Below are 22063 nucleotides of genomic sequence, written 5' to 3' on the forward strand. Positions count from 1 at the left end.
AGCTAACCTATGCCACTAGGTTAGTCATAATTGTTATGACTATGTCAAGTCAAGTTTAATGAGATCTAAATCAAATCTTCCTAAGAAAATATTAAGTCTAAGGTCTTCCACCATTATGGATGTGCAGATCCTTCCCAGGGTTGATTGTTCTCGGCTGGTTACAGTGGCTCAGTTGCATCAGAAAGATGCAACCATGTCCATTAGGCATTGGATGCTACAGATTAGAGGATAGGTTGTGCTCAATATTTCAGATACGATGAGAGACCCAATCAGGAATCTAGTTCGTGCAAATGGTGGGTCTGACTTAACTAAAGATTGGAGCAATATTTCAGGCACAGTGAGCTTCATGAATTAGGGATCAAGTTTTGGGTGCACCATGATTAGAGAATCATTGGACAAGAGTTGTCCACTCATCATTTGACCCATCACCAATAACTGTTAGGTGAGGTGGTGAGCCAGTCAGTGAGACCGCACCACCCACTAAAAATCACTAATCATGGAGATTTTCACATCTCTACCTAGGGAGTGTAGGGATCTGAGAAAATAGTGAGAGCCTAATTTATTTAAAAATAAAATTTTTAAATAAATTGATTAAGTCTGATTACAAAATCTAACTAAAAACTTTTGACTCTCTATAGGAAACATGTCTGTGTCCAACCCCCTGACCAAAATACTAGACACCCACAGATTGACTGGACCCAATTTCAAAGACTGGTTGAGAAACTACAAAATTATTCTGGATTTCAAGAAACTGACTCATGTCTTAGACCAGGATCCATCTGCCATACCAGCATGTCCGACTGCTGAACAGAGAGCGTCTCTGAAAAAGTGAACGGCTGACGATAACAAAGCCAGGTACTACATGTTGGGTGCCATATCTGATGACTTGCAGCGCCAGCATGAGAACATTATGACTACCTGTCAAATGTTGGCTCACCTACAAGAGTTGTTTGGTGAACAAAGTCACGCAGCCAAGTATCAAGTCTGCCAAAGACTTTTTAAGGTTAAAATGCGTGATGGACAGTCAGTCCAAGATCATTGTTTGACAATGATCAAGGACCTTGAGAAGCTCGGTGTCATCTTAGACAGGGATTTTCAGATTGATGTGATCTTTCAGTCCTTGTCTGATGCATATGGTCAGTTCATCATGAACATCCATATGCATAAGATGCAGTGTACCTTGGCTGAGTTGATGAATATATTGGTTATGGTTGAGCTTTCTTTGAAGGGTTCAAAAGGCTCAGTCCTTACTGTGGAGTGGACTTCTTCCAAGAGAAAGTCATTTGGAAAGAAGAAGAAGTCTGCGAAGAAGCAGAAGGTGGATAGAAAGAAGAAGAAGACGGAATCGAAGAAGAAGGCTGCTGAAAAGAAAAAATATTTTCACTACAATTCAGACAGCCATTTGAAGTGAAACTGTCCTCAGTACCTGGCCACCCTGAAGAACAAGAAGGATGGTCCTTCTGGAGGTATGCTCGTTATAGAATCTAATCTTACGATTTTCTCTGCATCCAGTTGGATACTTGACTCTGGTTCTAGTGCTCATTTGTGCACATCTATGCAGGATCTTAAGGAGAGCAGGAGGCTGAGGGATGAGGATATGATCCTACGCATTGGGAATAGAGCAAGAGTTGCTGCTGTGGTCATGGAAACCTACCCTCTGCGATTACTGTTAGGATTAGATTTAATTCTTAGAGATTGTTATTATGTGCCTGCAGCAAGCAGGAATTTGATTTCTGTTTCATGTTTAGCATAAGAAGGTATGTGATTAGCTTTCATAAGGACCATTGTAACATATTTTATGAAAATAATAAAGTTACAAATTATTTTGTTATTAATGATCTCTATCAGCTACATATTGATGTATCTGTATTTAATATCGAGCAAAATATGAATGCCATAGGAATTAAAAGGCCTAGAGATAGTCTAAATGATAGGTATCTGTGGCACCTAAGGCTAGGTCATATAGCGGAAGACAGGGTTAACAAATTGGAGAAATCTGGGCTATTAAGTTCGTTGACATTCGAGTCATATCTAGTTTGTGAATCATGCCTGCAAGGCAAAATGACCAAGCTCCCTTTTATGGGACATGGGGAAAGGGCCACAGACCTACTTGCCCTAGTACATACAGATGTGAGCGACCCATTTGAGGTGCCGGCTACAGGCAACTATGTCTACTTCATTATCTTTACCAATGATATGTCTAGGTACGGATATATGTTTCTAATGAAACACAAGTCTGAAGCCTTTGAAAAGTTCAAAGAATTCAGACATGAGGTAGAAAAACAAACAAAAAAGCCCATTAAGGTTCTTCGATCAGATCGAGGAGGTGAATACCTTAGTCGGAAGTTCCTAGACTATCTTAAGGATAATGGCATAGTCTCTCAATGGACTCTACCTGGAACACCACAACTCAACGAGATTTCAAAACAGAAAAATCGGACCTTATTAGATATAGTCCGTTCCATGATGAGCTTCACGGACTTTCCTGAGTTTCTTTGGGGATATTATCTCATGACAGCAATATATGTATTGAATAGGGTTCCCTCTAAAATCGTTCCTACCACACCATATAAGATATGACATGGTAAGAAGCCAAGTCTGAGTCATCTCAAAATTTAAGGTTGTCCAGCTTATGTCAAGAGACAGCAGGTAGACAAATTAGAGTTCAGATCTTTTAAAGCTCGATTCATAGGATATCCTAAAGAGTCATTAGGATACTATTTCTATATTTCGAAAGACTACAATGTGATTGTGAATTGACATGCTATTTTTCTTGAAAAATAGTTCATTCAAGATGGTGGCATCAGAAGAATAATTAAGTTCAAAGAGAATGTCTCCCAAGAGCAATGAGCTAAGAAATCTGAGGAACCCAATCAATTAGAACCAGTCCTAACACAACCTCTTCCACCTCATAGATCGACTAGAGTTTGCCATCCTCCTGAAAGATACTTAGGTACTATATAAGAGCATGTAAAAAAAATATTCCTCACAGAAAATGGAGCTCATGGTGATGACCCTAATGTTGGGAATAGTGTCCCAAAGCCAATCGTCAGCCTGTTGACGGTTGTGCTCCTTTTTGTATTAGTACATGAATTATAAATAAATAAAAGTTATTTTGGTATTTTTTCATCATAAATGTTTCATCTTCTAATGAACTCCTGTGTTGTGGTGAAGTCCTTAGGACTATTTAGACTCGACAAAGGAGGATTTGTCGCTTAGTCCTTAAACATGTTCGTGATCAAATGATACGTTGTTACCAAGGATGACAACGTTTATCGAGCATAGGTTGTTGTGTGCCATATGGGTTGGTTGTCCTCATAACCAAAGAGTGTGGAGACACTGGTATGGCATACAGGTGAGATGTAATGGTACATCTGCACTGAACGTGACCAACTCCGGAGCTATTTCTGCTGTCAAGATTTGCTCCGATGGGATATGGATATAAATATCCCTCTGACCTGAGACCGCCATGGTGACTTGCAAGCAACTCACTGCACTGGACTACCTGAATTTTTAATTCAGTGACGGAAGGTTGCTGGGTGTAGTCAAGTGCTTGACTTGTCGGTGCGTGTGTCAAGATGGGATTGACCACTCCAGTTTAGGAGCTGTGTACAGTCGTGTTTCAATTTAGCAAAATCTTGGCCAGGATAGTCCTAGTGAGGAGTCACAGGACTAATTGAGTTGAGCACGATTCGGATGATATCATCAGGGTTGACAGTTTAACCCTGAGTCATCCTAAACACAGGGGTCAAAAGGGATGAATTATACGGTAACCATATTCACGTAGGTTCTGAATGTTGCGATTGTGATTATTCGATCTATCCGATTGTCGGGTACCATTGCTAGATGGTCACTTCGATTAGTACAGGAATTGATTCCTGTGCTACCGGTTTAGGTTCGAACCTGCGGGGTCACACACATTAGAGGTTCCTTTCTGATCTGATGGCTGATTATGAGTCTTATCTATCTGAGACTCTATGATTGACAATTAGGATTCTCTAATCATGAGTTCCACACATTTTGGGTATCGGGGTCAAAATTTTGAATTTCAAATTTTGAATTTGAAATTTGAACTCTTTGATTAGGGTTTCATATCGATGGTCTCTGATGCCTGATTGCCCATCGGATTTGAACTCAATATTTATGAGAGATTTAATTAGTAATTTAATTACTAATTAACTCAATTTGATTGAGTAATTATTTTTGGATCAAGTCCAATTGAATTGGATTCAGTTTGGATTGACCCGATTAGGTAAAATGTTGACCTAATCGCTAAGGTGGTTTAGTCCCTGATTTGATCAGGGGTTAGGTTTAGTTAATTCCTGATTTGATTAGGATTTTATTGAGCCTAATTAAGCCTAATTATATTGGGTTTAATCTAGTCTAATTGTGCTTAACCTATTTTAAACTAGGTTGGCTCAATTTGAATCAAACCACCTTGTTTTAAATTCCCTACGACACCCAACTTCCTTGCACCCATTTGAATTCACGAGAAGAAACTTCTCGTGAAATTTTTTTCATGCAAAACCCTTCCCCACGCCCTCATTTGTGCGCCATATGGATGGATAAAATAATTAGTTAGCCATTCAAATTCAAAGCATGTTTGAATTTGAATGGATAACTTATCATTTGCCCTTTCATCCTTATCCATTTTGTGCGCCACATTACTTACACGAGAAAAGGTTTCTCATGAAACATTTTCCACACACAAAGAGCCATGCCCCTTCTCTTCTCACATCCAAAAGGATAGGGATAAGTTGGTTTTTGTTTGAATTCAAAATTGATTTGAATTCAAATGTGTAACCTCTTGTCTTTATCCTCTCACGCGGATAAGACACGTTCGACGTTGTTTTAAAAAGAGGAGAAAGGTGGGACGTGCGTAGAAATTTTAGGAGAGAAACTTTGGGGTGTGAGGAAGGCTTCTGCATTAGGTGAAGGTCCAAAACCTTCCGAGAGAAAAAGAAAGAAAAGAGAGAAAATTGGGCGCAAGGTTTTTGGTGTGTTCCCTAGGGTTTCTACCTAGGGTTCGGGAAGTGAGATTGGTGTGCCACGAGTGTCGTTAGTCCACCAAATTTTAGGAAGAGATCCATCAGCCTCTCAAGCAACTGTGCAGATGATCCAGAGTGTCCAAGAAGTCGGCACACATCGATCAAAGGAGTTCGATCAACATCTGCCATCAAAAGGGTAAAATCATGAACTAGCATTCGTGAGGAGCTGATCAGACGGGAGCTTCGTGTGGATGATCCGCAGAGGTCAGATATTTGTGTGGCTATGATGTGATGATCAGAGCCCCCCGACGGTGATCAGATTGCGATGATCGACTATCCGCAAAAGGTGATGTGTTCTGAACACAGTACTGTAAAACGTTTACTGATTCAAATTTGAATTTCAAATTTAAATGCATGCTGTTGTATCATATTTAGATCCTAATGTAGGATTAATTAGTATTAATTAATGAGATTAATTAATAATTCTACTGTAAAATAGTAATTTTGAAAAGGTTATAAAATTATCATTTTGCCCCTGCAATAAATTTTCGCTTCACCTAAGACCTATGACGAGGCGATATCAGATATCGACTCCAAGAAATGGTTAGAGGCAATGAGATCAGAAATTGACTCGATGCACTCAAACCAATTCTGGACCTTGGTAGATCCACCTGAAGGTATTGTACCTATTAGGTATAAATGGATCTTCAAAAGAAAGATAGGTACAGATGAAAATGTGGAGACATTCAAGGCTAGGCTCGTAATGAAAGGTTATAGTCAGCGCAAAGGCATTGACTATTAGGATACCTTCTCGCCTGTAGCCATGCTAAAATCCATCCACACATTGCTTACTGTTGCAGCCTATTTTGATTATGAAATATGACAGATGGACGTGAAAATGACGTTCATAAATGGATATCTTGAGGAAGATATCTATATGGAACAGCCACTTGATTTCACATCCAGTGATGATGATCATAAGATCTGCAAGCTGCAAAGGTCCATTTATGGACTTAAGCAAGCATCTCGAAGCTGGAATACTCATTTCAATGATGTGATCAAAATATTTGGTTTCATCATGAATGAGGAGGAATCATGTGTGTTCAAGAAGGTCAGTGGGAGCGCAGTTGTCTTCCTCGTACTGTATATAGATGACATCCTCCTAATTGAGAATGATATTTTCATGTTGACCTCAGTCAAAATATGGCTGTCTAAGGAGTTCTCTATAAAAGATCTAGGAGAGGCATCCTTTATACTGGGTATTAAGGTCTATAGAGATAGACCAAATAGGATGCTGGGACTTTCACAGAAGATGTACATAGAGGAGGTGCTAAAAAGGTTTAGCATGGAAAACTCCAAAAGAGGTTTAGTACCTTTTAGACATGGCATTCATCTCTCCAAGAAGATGTGCCCTAGCACACCTGAGGAGATTGAACGCATAAGCAAGATCCCTTATGCTTCGATAATAGGGAGCCTCATGTATGCCATGCTTTGTACATGACCTGATATAGCCCATGCTGTGAGTGTCATAAGCAGGTATCAATTGAATCTAGATGAAGAGCACTGGACTTCTGTGAAATGTATCCTTAAGTACTTGAGAAGGACTAAGGATATATTTCTAGTCCTTGAAAATGGAGAACTCCAGGTTCAGGGATTTACAGATTCAGACTTTATGTCTGATATAGATGATTGAAAGTCGACATCTGAAAGTCTGTTCATTTGCAATGGTGGTGCAGTTAGCTGGAAGAGTTCCAAGCAAATGGTGATTGCTGATTCCACCATAGAGGTAGAGTATATTGCTGTATTGGAAGCTACGAAGGAGGCATTCTACTACAAGAAGTTTGCCATAGAGCTTAGAGTGATGTCATCGGATGCCGTCCCTCTTTACTGCAACAATAATGGCACCATAGCCCTGGCTAAGGAGCCAAGGTCTCACCAGAAGTCCAAGCATATCGAGCGACGATTCCATCTGATCCATGATTACCTCGAAAAAGATTATGTCGAGATTAAGAGAGTCGACTCCACAAACAATGTGGCAGACTCGCTGACAAAGCCATTAGGCCAGCAGAAGATTCAAGCCCACCTTGAGAAGATGAGACTTAGATATATAGCCAATTGGCATTAGGTCAAGTGGGAGTTTGTTAGATGTATGCTCTAGATGCCTGATTACCTGACACATTCCTGTACAAATCTAAGGACAAATTTATAATTTTGACTATAAATGAATAAAAGGGTTATTCTACTATTACATTGTGTACATTATGTCTGTAATACATCCTTTGAGTTAGTAGGAATGTTAATTCATATTTTCAAGAGTTGAAAATTTAAGGCATGAATTTACATAACTAACTCATAAACAGCTCCTTACCATAGGATCATCACGAGGATGGTGATCGATCTAGAAGGTTGGTGTACGATCGCTTTCTTAGGGTAGATATATTTTGAATCTATGGTATGGAGACATCGAAGCGAGAGTACAGGTATTTAAGAGAATGAGAGTACTGAGCGTGACCACCTCGAGCAGTCATAAAGAAGTTTATCTTCTCATCGATGACTAGCTCGATGCTGCAGCTGTGTGTCTAGTTCTTTGACCTGAGGTACATCGACAGTTCACCTTGAGTGTGTTATAGTTTGACTACACCATAACTTGGTCTCCTAGCCATTCGGAACTCTGAGGTGTATGTTGGCTGTAGCATATTCATTGTAGGAACCAAATCGCACCAAGATGGGATCTATCAACCTCGGTAGATGAGAGTAGTCCTATAATGATCGAAAGATCGAGTCCTTAGGCCCATGGCCATAGAAGAGGAAATAATGGAAAAGAATTTTCTATTAGGTTTTTACATCAAACTCGGATCGATCGATTGATTCATATGACTGATGTTGGGTTTGACGAGTTCACCGTAATCCTGATTCAGTCGGGACTCATGATAGAGAAACTCAATCACACTGGTAGCTGCACTGAGAGATTCATCTTCAGTTCTGATGGATTACCATTATATACTGTTAGGTGTCACTGATGGATTTTGGGAGCAATTAGAATGACCTTGATGATCGATCATTCTAATTGTTTGAATCAGAAGAGTTCTGATCCATCGAAAGGAGTTTCGATGATGTCGATGATGAGATCACGATATGTCTCATTACCATATAGAAATGAACCTAACTGGGTCACACAAATAAGAGTTAGGGTCTGGATGTTATCAATTAAGCTAGTCCAGTTCGATTGATTTGGATTAGATCCAATTAGGTTCAAGAAAATCATGCTAGCACACGATTGAGTCTAACTTTCTCCTCATGTTATCTTTTCTATCTCGACTGAGCCAAATATGATTTGACTCATCTAGAGAACCTTGAAAAGATTTTTTCTTAGTCTGACTGGAGCCAGTCCAGCTCAGAAAGGACTTGTCTTAAATCATGAGATGAATTAAAGACAAACACCTGCTAATTTCTGTCACCTACCATTTTTCATTTTCGGACGTCGGTCAAACATTGACCCATGGACCTTGGACTGAAGGCCACTTGGCAAGAGGTCATTGGAGAGTTTTTGTGGAGTGTCCATCTGTTAAATTAAGCCTCAAAGTGGGCACCATAATTAGATTGGGCATGCGCCCCAATTGGATAAGGATCAGAGTTCCATGAGATGAGGACTCTGATGCCTTGATCAACTCAAACTGTTAGGCACCAACCTCACTGGACTTATCCAATGTTGGTGCCAATAGTAGGAGAGATTGTGAGAATTTTTATCTGATGTAATCAGATGATATCACTCCACCAATCAAATTTTTTTAAAATTAATTGAAAGTTTTTGATTGATCGAATGATGTGGCACTGCATAGCTCAATAGGGTCTATTTAAACCCTATCTTCGCCTAGGGTTAAGGAGACCTATGATATACCTAGCAAAAGCCTAAAACCCCTCCATCTCTCTATGCCCCCTCTGGTCCTCTCTCTCCCCTCTTCACACCCAAGAAGTTGGGCATCCATTTGGTGCTAATCCAAGGCGTGGTGGCGGCCTGATCAGGAGACTACAGCAATCTGTCGAGAAGCCGCTGCTCTAGCTTCAGAAGATCTTTTGAAGAACTTTCAGATTAGATCTAGATCTAATTTTTGGAGTAAAGATTCGTGAGGAGAAGATGATCTAGATCTTGCTTGAGTGGATACCGATAGAGGTCAGACGACTGTGCGGCTAAATCAGAACCTCGGGCATCGCTGCGATCATTTACAGGGTAATCAGATTACCTTAGAGTTATTTCTGTATTTCTTAAGTTTTCAGATTTAATTTTAGATTTAATATCAGATAATGAAAATTAGATCTAATATATTTTAGATATGAAATAATCATAGAATATTTTTTTTTTAAATATTCCGCCCCATATCTCATTAGATCTGGAAGATCCTACAGCGGAAAAAGCTAGTTTTTCCTTCAGCTACATCAGGCCTGGTACATAGCATGGCATACATAATTGATCCTATAGCCAAAGCATAAGAGATTTCATTCATCCTCTTTCTCTCTTCTAATATCTTAGGATACATTTTTTAGAAGAGACGTATATCATGACTTGCAGGCAGCTAACTTCTCTTATTAGCCTCCATATTAAACCTCTTTAATATAAGATCTATATATCGTGACTGGGATAAGCCTAACATCCTTTTAGATCTATCTTTATAGATCTTTATGCCCAGTATATAGGATGCTTCACCCAAGTCTTTCATGAAAAATTTATTCGATAGCCAAATCTTGACCGATTGCATTATTGGGATATCATTCTCAATGAGCAGTATGTCATCGACATATAAAATCAAGAAGATAACAGCACTCCCACTTGTCTTCTTATACACACATGATTCATTCTCATTTTTTGATAAAATCAAATTCTTTGACTGTCATATCAAATCGGATGTTCCAGCTCCTCGAAGCCTGCTTTAATCTATAGATGGATCTCTTTAGCTTGCATACTTGATTGCCCTCCCACTTGAGACAAATCTCTCTGGCTGAGTTATATAGACTTCTTCCTCTAGATTACCATTGAGGAATGTAGTCTTATCATCCATTTGTCAGATCTCATAATTGTAGTATGCTGCTATAGCAAGTAAAATCTTGATAGACTTGAGCATAACCACTGGTGAGAAGGTTTCATCATAGTCAATTCCTTGACAAAATCATATCTTAGAGGTGCTTGACACACTCTATCTGATCTTCGAAGAGGAGGAGTGTATTGTGGATGTACCTTATCTTTATGTACTTTTGGTTAAGAATCTTCTTGTGGTCCAACCACTAGTATTTCTGGATCAGTTTGTAGATCATGAACCTCAGTAAGTTCAATATTCCTCCCACTGCTTCCTTCTTGGATGAATTTATTCTCCAAGAAAGTGGTGTGCCTACTAAAAAATACTTTTTGATCATTATGAATTTATTTCAAATCTGAATTAGATTCATTTTGATAGATATTTAGATCTGAATCCTATTAAAATTCAGTACTATATCAAAATAGATTTTATCAAAAATTTATTCCTTATGCATTCATGTTTGCATCTAATTAATTTTTTTATATAACATCAAATCTAAAATTAATATTTTATAATTAGTATAAGATATGTTTCAGATCTGATATGACGTATATGATGCATCAAATCTAATTAGATTAAATGAAGAACATGATTGATAAGATTAAGGACATGTTCATGACATAAAATTATTTTGTCAATAATTATATATTGATGTAATTATATATGAAATTAGATTTCAGATCTTAATAGCCTAGTACCCAGATTGATGAGATCATCAAACTATCCAGTCATAAGAGATCATAGAGATTAATCTCTCTTTTGCCTATTCGATGGGTTCTCTTATGACGTGTAGGGGTGTCGTTGTGATTCAATTTCATAAAGAAGAAAAGTGAATAGATTTTTATATATTATTTTGATTATAAATATATTTAGATTAGATCTAAAGTAATTTATAATTTATTACAATAAGATAAAATTTAGATATAAAATTATTTTAAATCTGAATAGCATGTTGCATAAGATGTAATCGGTATTGATCTAAAAGTTGTCATGATGTATGAGATGTATGCATAAAATTTAGATCCTATCTATGTATATTTAATTATTAAATATACTATAAAAATTTATTTTCATGAATTAAAATATATGGTATGCTTCACTTGAAATCCTAATAGAATAGTTCTACAGACTGAAACACATGTTTCTCATACTTAATTTTGAATTAACTTTGAATGATCTAGATTTAAGAATTGAAGATCATTAAGACACAATAAAAATTGATGAGCAAAGGGTTAGCATGAATCAGATCCTTCTAATGGGTTAGACCTAGGGTTAGAAATACAAATGGACGATATAGAGAAATTGATTAAATCTAATCAAGTGTTGAATTAGATTAGATCAGAATTTTTCTAGATCAATCTCAATAGTTGAAGTTTGATCAAGTTTATGTATTTGATCCTAATAAATGGACCATGATCATGGCTCTATGGTTGACCCCGAATCCTCTAGTAGATCAAATTGAAAGTAATTAACCAGTTGGTGTCTAAGATCAATTTGGTAGATTCGATCAAGAGGTTTTTAATTAGGAGCTATTCACCTAGATACGTCTACGGTGAGTTAAGGGCACATTCCTCTCACTGATCTCACTTACCTAGCCAACATGATAGATTATATTTTGATTAGATCACTAGTCAATTCGTGCAGACCCATATTATTAAGGTGAATCAGTGTGACTGATTTAGGTATCTTTAAACCAGCTTATGTCTAATTTCCTACATAACTTGATGAAGTCAGTGAAAGGATTTACAACTTGCAGGTCATCTTTTTCTCTTATTCTCAGATCAATAAAATTAAAATTTTTAAATTATTAGGTCTATAAAATGATAGAGTTATGAGATAACTTGGTCATAGCCTTCTATTAAGGTGTGTGATAATGAGTCTAATATTCCAAATAGGCATTGGAGGCACCACACGTCTGGTGTCTATTACGTATTGGAATTATCATTCATCATATGACCATCATGATGTACCTTCAGATCAATGCTCAGATTGATCGAGCCACACTTGGGTCTGGATATCCATTTGTTGGATGCACTTGATGTTGTCATGTTAATGGTTGGACCTAACCAAGATTTTCAGTGGAGGTGCCACACCTTGCTGAAGGAAAGCCTGAGATAAAACCTAATTGCTAAAAATTATTTGGAGAAAAAATTAGTTATGAACCTACCTTTGGATGCACTAGAGTTGGCCGAGCCATACTCAGGCCCGAATGCAGTCTATGTGAATTCTAGTATCTGCTAAGAAATTAGTATAATTTCTCGAGTTGGAGGTAGAAGCTACTAATTCATAAAAATAATGAGAGGACCTTTAGACTAAAGTCCATATCTTTAGAATTAAAAAGTAATTCATATACTAATAGGCTTATGTTTTTCTTTTCAGTTATAACCAATACACTATCCCTCCATATGCTGTTGGACAGTGACAAGCTCATCGGACCCAACTTCGATAGCTGGTATCGAATGTTGAAGATCGTCTTGGAGTATGAGAAGATTTTATATGTCCTTATGGATGAGGTATTTGAAGAACTTATAGCCAATGCTTCTCGTGCCATGAAAGATACTTACGTAAAGTGGCTCAATGACTGCACGATTGTGCATTGCATGATCAAGGTAGCTATAAATGATGAACATAGCCGCAAGTTTGAGGATGCGCAGCCAGAGGAGATCATTCAAATATTGAATGAGTCTTTCGGTACCCCAGAGGATGCAGAGAGACACAAAATCTCCTGCGTAATGTTCAATACCCATATGTGAAAGGGGATTTCAATCACCGATCATGTATTGTACATGATTGAGCAGATTGAATGTCTTAGCAAACTTAACTTTTCATTGTATAAATAGTTAGACAAGGATGCTATCCTCAATTTGCTATCGAAATCCTATCTATTCTTTCTTAATCATTATAGAATGATGAAGCCTGCAATAAACTATCATAGTTTGATAAGGTTACGGCAGACTTTTGAGAAGGATCACTAGCTTCAAAAGGAGTCAATAAATTTAGTGCGAGGTGATAAGTGGTATATTTTTATATTTATTGTAGATATTTTTGATAATTTTTGATGCTGACATCTTCTTAAAAACTTAATTTTATGAATTTATTGATTTTTTTTGAAAAATAAATATTTTTTAAAAAAAGTTTGAAATTAGAATGTATTTATGAAAAATAGATGTTAATTTAATTGAGTAATTTAAGTACCAAACTAATATAAAATTTTTAAAAAATTTAATACATATTTTTTTTAATTTTTCAGGCAAAAATCGAAGCAAAAATAGAGCCAAAATACTCTAAAAAATTTTAAAAATAGCCTTCGGTGCATGGTGGACCAGCCGGTCGGTCCACAGAGCCAAGGTGCGATCCACCGAAAACCTCACGCGATCTACAGACACGGTCCAAGGTGGCGGAAGCCTCTTTTGCGCGATCCAATGATCCACATTCATCCATCTCATGATCCAACGGCTGCTGTTCGTCGTCGGTTTATAGCAAAACTTTGCGCTGATCGACGGTCAAAATTTCATCCATCAAATGATCGGACGGCTGAAGACATTCCCGACTAAGAAAAAGAGTTATTCTACATGATCCAATGGCCCAGAACCAATTTTAGGGATGATCAGACGGCTACAGTTTGATCCGACTTTGATAAGAATTAAAACGTTGATTTTTGATCAAATCTGGGTAGTCCAAGCTTCATTCGATGGCCAAAAAAATTCCCAAAGATTTTATACATTTTCTAAGGGTTTTAGGACTCTTTTTCTTATCAAAAAAATATGAAAAATTTATCAATAAATAGGGGTCCAGGAATAAGCTTTGGAGAGGAAAAAAAGTCAAAGAAAAAGTAAGAAAAAAATAGAGAAAAAAATCAAGAAGCTTTAGGGATCAAATATTGGGAGATTATAGAGCAAGAGAGCTTGATGCATGGCTAAATCTCTTCAAATCTAGGAGTACGATGAAGCCTGTAAATGGATTTTTATTTTTTTTCTTATATTTAATTTTTATGCAATAAAATTATACTTTTATTTCATATCTTTTTATTTTCTTTTGAGGTATTGATCTAATCTACACGATCTATGCCCTCTATTGATGTACCGTGATCCCTAAATACGGTACGTGCTTAAGAGAGATAGATCATAGTATATGAGATTAAACCTTAGATCTTGTAATTAAATTAAGATAGTTTATACTCCAACAGGATGAGCTGTAATCTACTGATACAGTCCGTACCCCTTAGAGATAAGCTATACTAATACCTTAATCACAAGAATTAATGTTGCAACATAAGAAAAAAAATAAATCTAATTTACATGATGGATTCAAAATTCTTGAGTTATTTTTTTGAATTATTTTTTTTATAAATTAATTTATACTTTTAGTTTAATTCTTGCTATTCTATTTTTTTAATCCTTCTGCAATCAATTTTTTTATTTCTATTTTTTTAAAAAAATAATCACCCTAAATCTCCATAAAAATGATCTCTACTCATCCTATCTATATAGTTTGAGTTGGTTTTTATTTTTGACTGCCTACGACAGCGATCGAATTTTGGCACCATTTTCGGAGATCAAATTTTGGCACCGTTGTCGGAGATCTAGGTATAATTATTTTTTTTAATTTTTTTTTTAGTTTCTTTCTAACTTGCTTAGTTCCTTAGTCAAATTTAGTTTTTTTAAAAAAAAAATCTCTATATTGGCACCTCATAATCTACTTAGGGAATTAGATACTTAATCACAAAACCTAAAAAATAAAATAAATTAATTTACTCTCAACTAACTATCAAATCTGGTCACCTTTTCTTTTTACATTGCATAATTCTATAAAATATCTTAAGGGCACAAATCCTAAACAAGATAAGATGGAGGTTTCATCACCCTTTCTTGACCCACAAACCACCATCCTACATATTGCATTGACCTAAATCTTAACTTAAAATCAATTAGACGTTGGCCTCTAAGGACTTTCGAACTCAATAGGACAAGAGATCCTAAGAATAAGACTGGGTTAGAGTTAGTCAGTTTGACTGGTGTTTAGAAAAGTGGTTCAGAGACTACATCCTGAAGGAAGGTGGTTATTTAATTAGTTCTATTTGCTTATTTGGCCAACTCAGTTGGTGTCTAAGGAAAGCAACGGGGGGACCCCCACCAACCTTACACTTACTTGGCCAATTAAGTGGCTAGATTTTTTTACCTAGAGTGCTCAAAGATGACTTTGGTAGTTAGGAGCTATCTAGATCTAGGGTTATCCTTAGCTAGGATTGATTGCATAATGTGATTACTGACCTACAAATTTTAATCCTAATTAAAATACTCTTCTCTAACGTCTCTAGATTTAGGACTTCTTAGGACTCTCATCTCTAGAACTCTTCTTCTTCTCTTTTTTTCTCTCATATATTAAAATTAAAAAAAAATTAAAAAATTAAAAAAAATTTCTACTGGGACAAAACGAAAATTGTCAGATATAATCTAAAACCTACAAGCCTATAAGTTTACTGAGGAAGAAATGGATTCCAATAGACAACCTAGAACTCTACTGGACCTGTGTTATTCAATTAGCTCTGTCCAACCGTCTAGAATTAGATCTTTGACTAACAATTTTACAATTGATTCTCAAACAATTAATATGTATCCTACATTCACTGAAATTGAAAATGCATACATTTATTCAAGGGAGTTTGAAGATACTAGAGTTGCAACTTTGACCAATAGAATTAAAGCCTTAGAATTCAAAAGACATATCCAATTTAATCAAGTGCTAGTACCCATGTGCATTGGATGTGATGCACCAGATCATGTTATGAAAGAATATCCCTTTTTGATGAACCCAACTGGAAATGAAATAGCACAGGTTAATGTTGCCTACTACAAATCTATAAATAACCCTTATGCACCAATGTATAACCCAGGATGGAAGAATCACCCTAACTTTTTTTGGTCACAAGGATCAAATCCCAGTAGACTTGTCCTTAATCAATCCAATCAAAGGCCCACTTAACCATCAAATTATTCACAAGGCTTCAACAATGATCAAAGGCTTAATGCACTAGAAAAAGGGTTAGAGATTTTAATAAAAACCACTTCTGATAGTATAAAATTTAATGACCAAAAGCATAATTTACTAGAAAAAGGTCTTGAAGCCTTGACAAAAAATACAAACAATTTCATGCAAACCACGGGCCAACTTGTAAATTCAAACACCCAAGCTATTGCCCTCCTAGAAATGCAATTAAGTCAGTTGGCTACTACTATCAGTGAAAGAGAAAAAGAAAAATGGCCAAGCCAACCTGAACCTAACCTAAGAGCCCAAATTGGTCAACAATCTCAACCTGAAGGTCGATTCAACCATGTAAATACAATTCACACTTTAAGGTCTGGGAGATAAGTAGGCAAACAGGTAGGTATAACTGAGAATCAAGAAGACCAACCGACTGAACCACAGACTGATCAGACCAAGTCTGACGAGCCTGAATCAACAGAGGTTGATGAGCCATCCAAGCCAATTGCAGAATCCATCACTAGGTTCAAGCAAGTTAAGATATCAACCACCAATCCTATAGCTTCTTTTCTAAATAGATTTAGGTCCAACAGACACTCAGCCCACATGGATCAAATCTTAGAGATATTCAAACAAGTGAAAGTAAATATTCCTCTGCTAGATATGATCCAACAAGTTTCCACTTACGCTAAGTTTCTCAAAGACCTATGCACAAAGAAGAAGACCACTAATGTTCCCAAGAAAGCCTTCTTGGCAGCTAGTGTAAGCTTATATCTTTCAAGCCACATGCCAGTCAAGTACAAAGATCCAAGATCTCCTACAATCTCATGTGTCATTGAGAAAACCATCATTGATAGGACCTTGTTAGACCTAGGGACTACTGTGAATATCTTACCTTATTCGATCTATGAGAAATTGGGGATAGGAAAATTAAAGTCTATAGAAATTACATTGCAATTGGCAGACCGATCAGTAAGAATCTCCAAAGAAGTTGTAGAGGATGTGCTAATCAAGGTCAGTGATTTCATTTATCTTATGAATTTTGTGATCTTAAAAACTAAACCAGTGTGAAATCCAAAAGGTCACATCCCAGTCATCTTAGGTAGACTATTTTTAGCAACCACCAATGCCCTGATCAACTATCGCAATGGACTCATGAAGCTCTCATTTAAAAACATGTCCATTGATCTTAATATTTTTAATCTTGAAAACAAAAAGGACCAATTAGTCAATGTAAACCCGATCCAAGATGAGATTTATGAGCCCATTGATCTAGGAGAAGAAGATTTTAACTATAATCTCTGGTCAGATCAAAAATTTAAAATAGCTTATGAAATTTCTTCATCTAGAGATTAGAGAGTTTATCCACAATGGCAACTACCTGTCGAATCACTTGTAAAGATGAATTTTTTGAATGAACCAATTGAAGAAATTCAAGTCCAGGAGGTTAATGCCCTGCTTGATTCACCTCACCCACCTTACCCACTTGAATTTGTCAACCAATATTTGATACGGGATAAGTGAGGTAGAATTAGTATGGTCTGGCTGAAGACGATAAACTTAGCTTTTTTTGGGAGGCAACACAAATTTTTTATTTTAACTAATCTTTATTTTTTTTAGGAATAAAGAATTGCTCTATGTGGAAACACCTGTCAATAATTTGGTCTGGCTAAAGACAATAAACTTAGCACTTTTTGGGAGGCAACCCAGTTTTAGCTTTTATTTTTGCTTTCTTTTGCATTTTATTTAGGTTAATCGAGGCTTGCTTCGTATCTTTTATAGAAATTTGAAAACAAAATTGGTTAGGTTGGGGGGAGAACTAATTTTGAAAAGACTTCTAGATTAGGTGACATCTCTCCTTTTTTTTTTCTTTTTATGCACCTTTTATTTTACTTCATTGAGAACAATGTCGATTAAGTTGGGAGAAAAAATAATAAAAAAATTTTAAATTTTTAAATTTCTAAAGTCCTCAAGTAAGTTAGTATTTAGTATTTAAGTACTTGATTATACTTAAAAATTGAGTTAAACCAAGCATTTTTAAAAGAAAAATGATGTACAAATTAGAGAGTTTTGAGATATTGAGGGATCAAGTATTAAGAAAATTTAATAAAGAGTTAAGTTTAGAACTTAAACAATTTTCTTTGAGTATTTTAAAATTTTTCTACCAGCATCAAAGAAGAGTTTACTTCTTATGGACTTATGTAGGGTAACTATATATTTCTTCATATTTAAAAAAAAAAAGAGAGTTTCTAAGTACTTCATGCTGAGTAATCGGGTCTCTTTGTCTAAGCAAGCATTGAGTTTTACATCAAAAGGTATGAAGGGCAAAGAAGCTTTGTTGTAAAGTTAGTTTTAACTCGTAGCCTATTTGATTCGAGTAAGTAAGTCTGAGGGGTATTCTATACCTAGTGCCCTAAAGCCATCTGGTTTGAGAGTCATTGGCTGAAAACTCGCTACATGGGTCAAACAGAAAGCTTAAGGGTTTTAGACACTCAATAGCAATACAACATAAAAAAAAAAGAAGAAGAAAAAAGAATCAATAAATGAAGGATGGAACTAACAATATACATATTCATATGAGGTTAATGATTTAGAGATAAAGATAGGAATAATTTAGAAAAAAATTAAAAAATATTTAGTGTTCTTAGCTTAACTCCTACATTAATTAGTATTAATACTCCAATGACATATCTCATTCACGCTCTACTGAATATCAGTGGCTCTTTTAAAAATTATTTGATGAAATTCAAAATTTTAAGTTAAAAGATACTTAATTCTAAATTCTTTCTTTACTTGAGGATGAGTTAGGGGGTGTGATAAGTGGTATATTTTTGTATTTATTATAGATATTTTTGATAATTTTTGATGCTAACATCTTCTAAACAATTTAATTTTATGAATTTATTATTTTTTTTTAAAAAATAAATATTTTTTGAAAAAAATTTTGAAATTAGAATGTATTTATGATAAATAGATGTTAATTTAATTGAATAATTTAAGCACCAAAATAATGTAAAATTTTTAAAAAATTTAATGCATATTTTTTTTAATTTTTCAGATAAAAATTGAAGCAAAAATAGAGCCAAAATATCCTAAAAAATCTTAAAAATAGCCTCTGGTGCACGATGGACCAGCTGGTCGGTCCACAGAGCCAGGGTGCGGTCCATTGAAAACCTCATGCGGTCCACAGATCGATCCATGATGGTAGAAGTCTCTTTTGCAGATCCAACGATCCATGTTCATCCATCTTGCGATCCAATAGCTGCTGTTCATCATCTGTTTATAAGAGAACTTTTGTACTGATCGACGGTCGAAATTTCATCTATCAAATGATCAAACGGCTAAAGATGTTTCTGACTAAGAATAAGAGTTATTCCGCATGATCAGACGGCCCAAAACCAATTCCAAGCATGATCGGATGGCTATGGTTTGATCCAACTTTGATAAGGATTAAAATGTTAATTTTTGATCAAATTTGGGTGGTCCAAGCTTCATCCGATGGCCAAAAAAATTTTTAAGGTTTTTATACATTTTCTAAGGGTTTTAGTACTCCTTTTTCTATCAAAAAAATATGAAAAATTTATCTATAAATGGGTGTCTAGGAATAAGCTTTGGAAAGAAGAAAAAAATAGAGAAAAAATAAGAAAAAAATAGAGAAAAAAATCAAGATGCTTTAGAGATCAAATATTGGGAGATTATGGAGCAAGAGAGCTTGATGCGTGGCTAAATCCTTTCAAATTCAGGAATATGATGAAGTCTGTAAATGAATTTTTATTTTTTTATTTAATTTTTATGTAATAAAATTATACTTTTATTTCATATCTTTTTATTTTTTTTTGAGGTATTGATCCAGCCTACACAACCTATACCCTCTTTTGATATGCCGTGATCCCTGGATGCGGTACATGCTTAAGAGAGATAGATCATAGTATATGAGATTAAACCTTAGATCTTGTAATTGAATTTAGATAATTTATATTCCAATAGAATGAGCTATAATCTACTGATACAGTCCGTACCCCTTAGAGATAAGCTATACTAATAACTTAATCACAAGAATTAATATTGCAACATAAGAAAAAAAAATAAATCTAATTTGCATGATGGATTCAAAATTTTTGGATTATTTTTTTGAATTATTTTTTTTCATAAATTAATTTATACTTTTAATGTAATTCTTGCTATTCTATTTCTTTTTAATCCTTCTATAATCAATTCTCTTTTATTTCTTCTTTAAAAAAAAATTATCACCCTAAATCTCCATAGAAATGATCTCTACTTATTCTATCTATATAGTTTGAGTTGGTTTTTATTTTTGACCGCCTACGATAGCGATCAGGAGGTTCATCAGTAGGTCATCGATTCTCTAAGAGGGGAAAGAAGAAAAAAATACAGAAATCTCATGCCACCGATCCTAAGTAGAGCAAATCATCAAAAGTTGATAAGAGTTAAGTAGAATACTTCTTTTGTAAGAAGTTAGATCATTGGAAGAGAAATTATCCTGCTTATATAGCCACCCTTGATCCAAATAGACCTAAGAACAAGGGAAAGAAGCAAGCGATTGCTTCACAAGGTACTTATATGATAACTTCTTATAATTTCTCTATTTGTGATATTACTACTTGGGTATTGGATACTGAAAGTCTGATTAATATATGCGATTCGTTGTAGGGCCTACAGGTAAGTAAGAAGTTTAGAGAGGGCGAGCAGTTCTTGAATGTTGGAGATGGAAGCCTTGCTCCAGTTCTGACCTTGAAAATTTTGCAGCTTATCTTCGAGTCCAGTAGTGTCATGTTAGATGATTGTCATTATTGTCCCTCTTTTTGATGAATGTCATCTTTGTAGGTCTTTTGGCCAAACTTGGTTTCAAGTTGATAATAAAGGATGATTTTTGTGATATCATTATGAATGATACTACAATTATGCGTGGATAATTAAAACATGGCATATACATAATATCACGGCCTATTAGTGTAATGTACACAACCAACAAGTATCCTAAATTAGATAATGTCAGTGAATCCTACCTTTGGTATTGTAGGCTTGGTTATGTGAATAAGAATAAGATGGACAGGTTGATCAAAGAACGTGTCCTTGAGATAGATGATTGTGAATCATTACCAACCTACGAATTCTATCTACTTGGTAAGATGACTAAGTCACCTTTCAAGAAAAAAGGTGAAAGAGCCAGTGATGTCCTAGGTCTAATACATACTGATATATGCGGACCTATGAACATAAGTGCCAAAGGAGGACACTACTACTTCATTACGTTTATAGACAACCTATCGAGGTATGGGTATGTCTATCTTATGAAGCATAAGACAGAATCATTTGAAATATTCAAATGATTCCATGCTGAAGTAGAGAAAAAGTCTGGAAAGAATATTAAGACCTTTCGGTCAGACTGAGGTGGTGAATACCTCACCAGTGACTTTCTAACATATCTATAAGAGAATAAGATTCTTTCATAATGGACCCCTGTTGGAACACCATAACATAACGAGGGGTTTGAGAGGTGGAATCGAATCTTGTTAGACTTGATCCAATCCATGATGGGCTTTGCAAATCTATCAATCTCTTTTTAGGGATATGCTCTAGAAACTGTCTACTACATTTTGAATAAGGTGCCGAGCAAGTTTGTTGATAAAACTCCATATGAGATATGGACTGGGCATAAGTCGATGCTCTCACACATTAGGATCTGGGGGTGTCCAGCTTATGTCAAGCATTTAAAAATAGATAAGCTTGGACCGAAGTCTGATAGATGCTTGTTTGTAAAGTACAAGTACTACTTCTATCTAGCTAAGAACAAAAAGTATTTGTCAGCGAACAGTTTTTTTGGAAAAGGAGTTCCTTAGTAAAGGATCTAATACCTATAAAATTAAACTTGATGAAGTTTATGAGGTGGAAGGACGGATACACACAGAATTAGATTTGGTTGGAGAATTAAATCCAGAGCCAGTAGAGGCGCCATTAAGAAAATCCGATAGAGTACCGCATCAGCTGGACAGATACTATGGT

This window comes from Elaeis guineensis, chromosome 14 (assembly GCF_000442705.2).
Source record: "Elaeis guineensis isolate ETL-2024a chromosome 14, EG11, whole genome shotgun sequence".
Lineage (NCBI taxonomy): Eukaryota > Viridiplantae > Streptophyta > Magnoliopsida > Arecales > Arecaceae > Elaeis > Elaeis guineensis.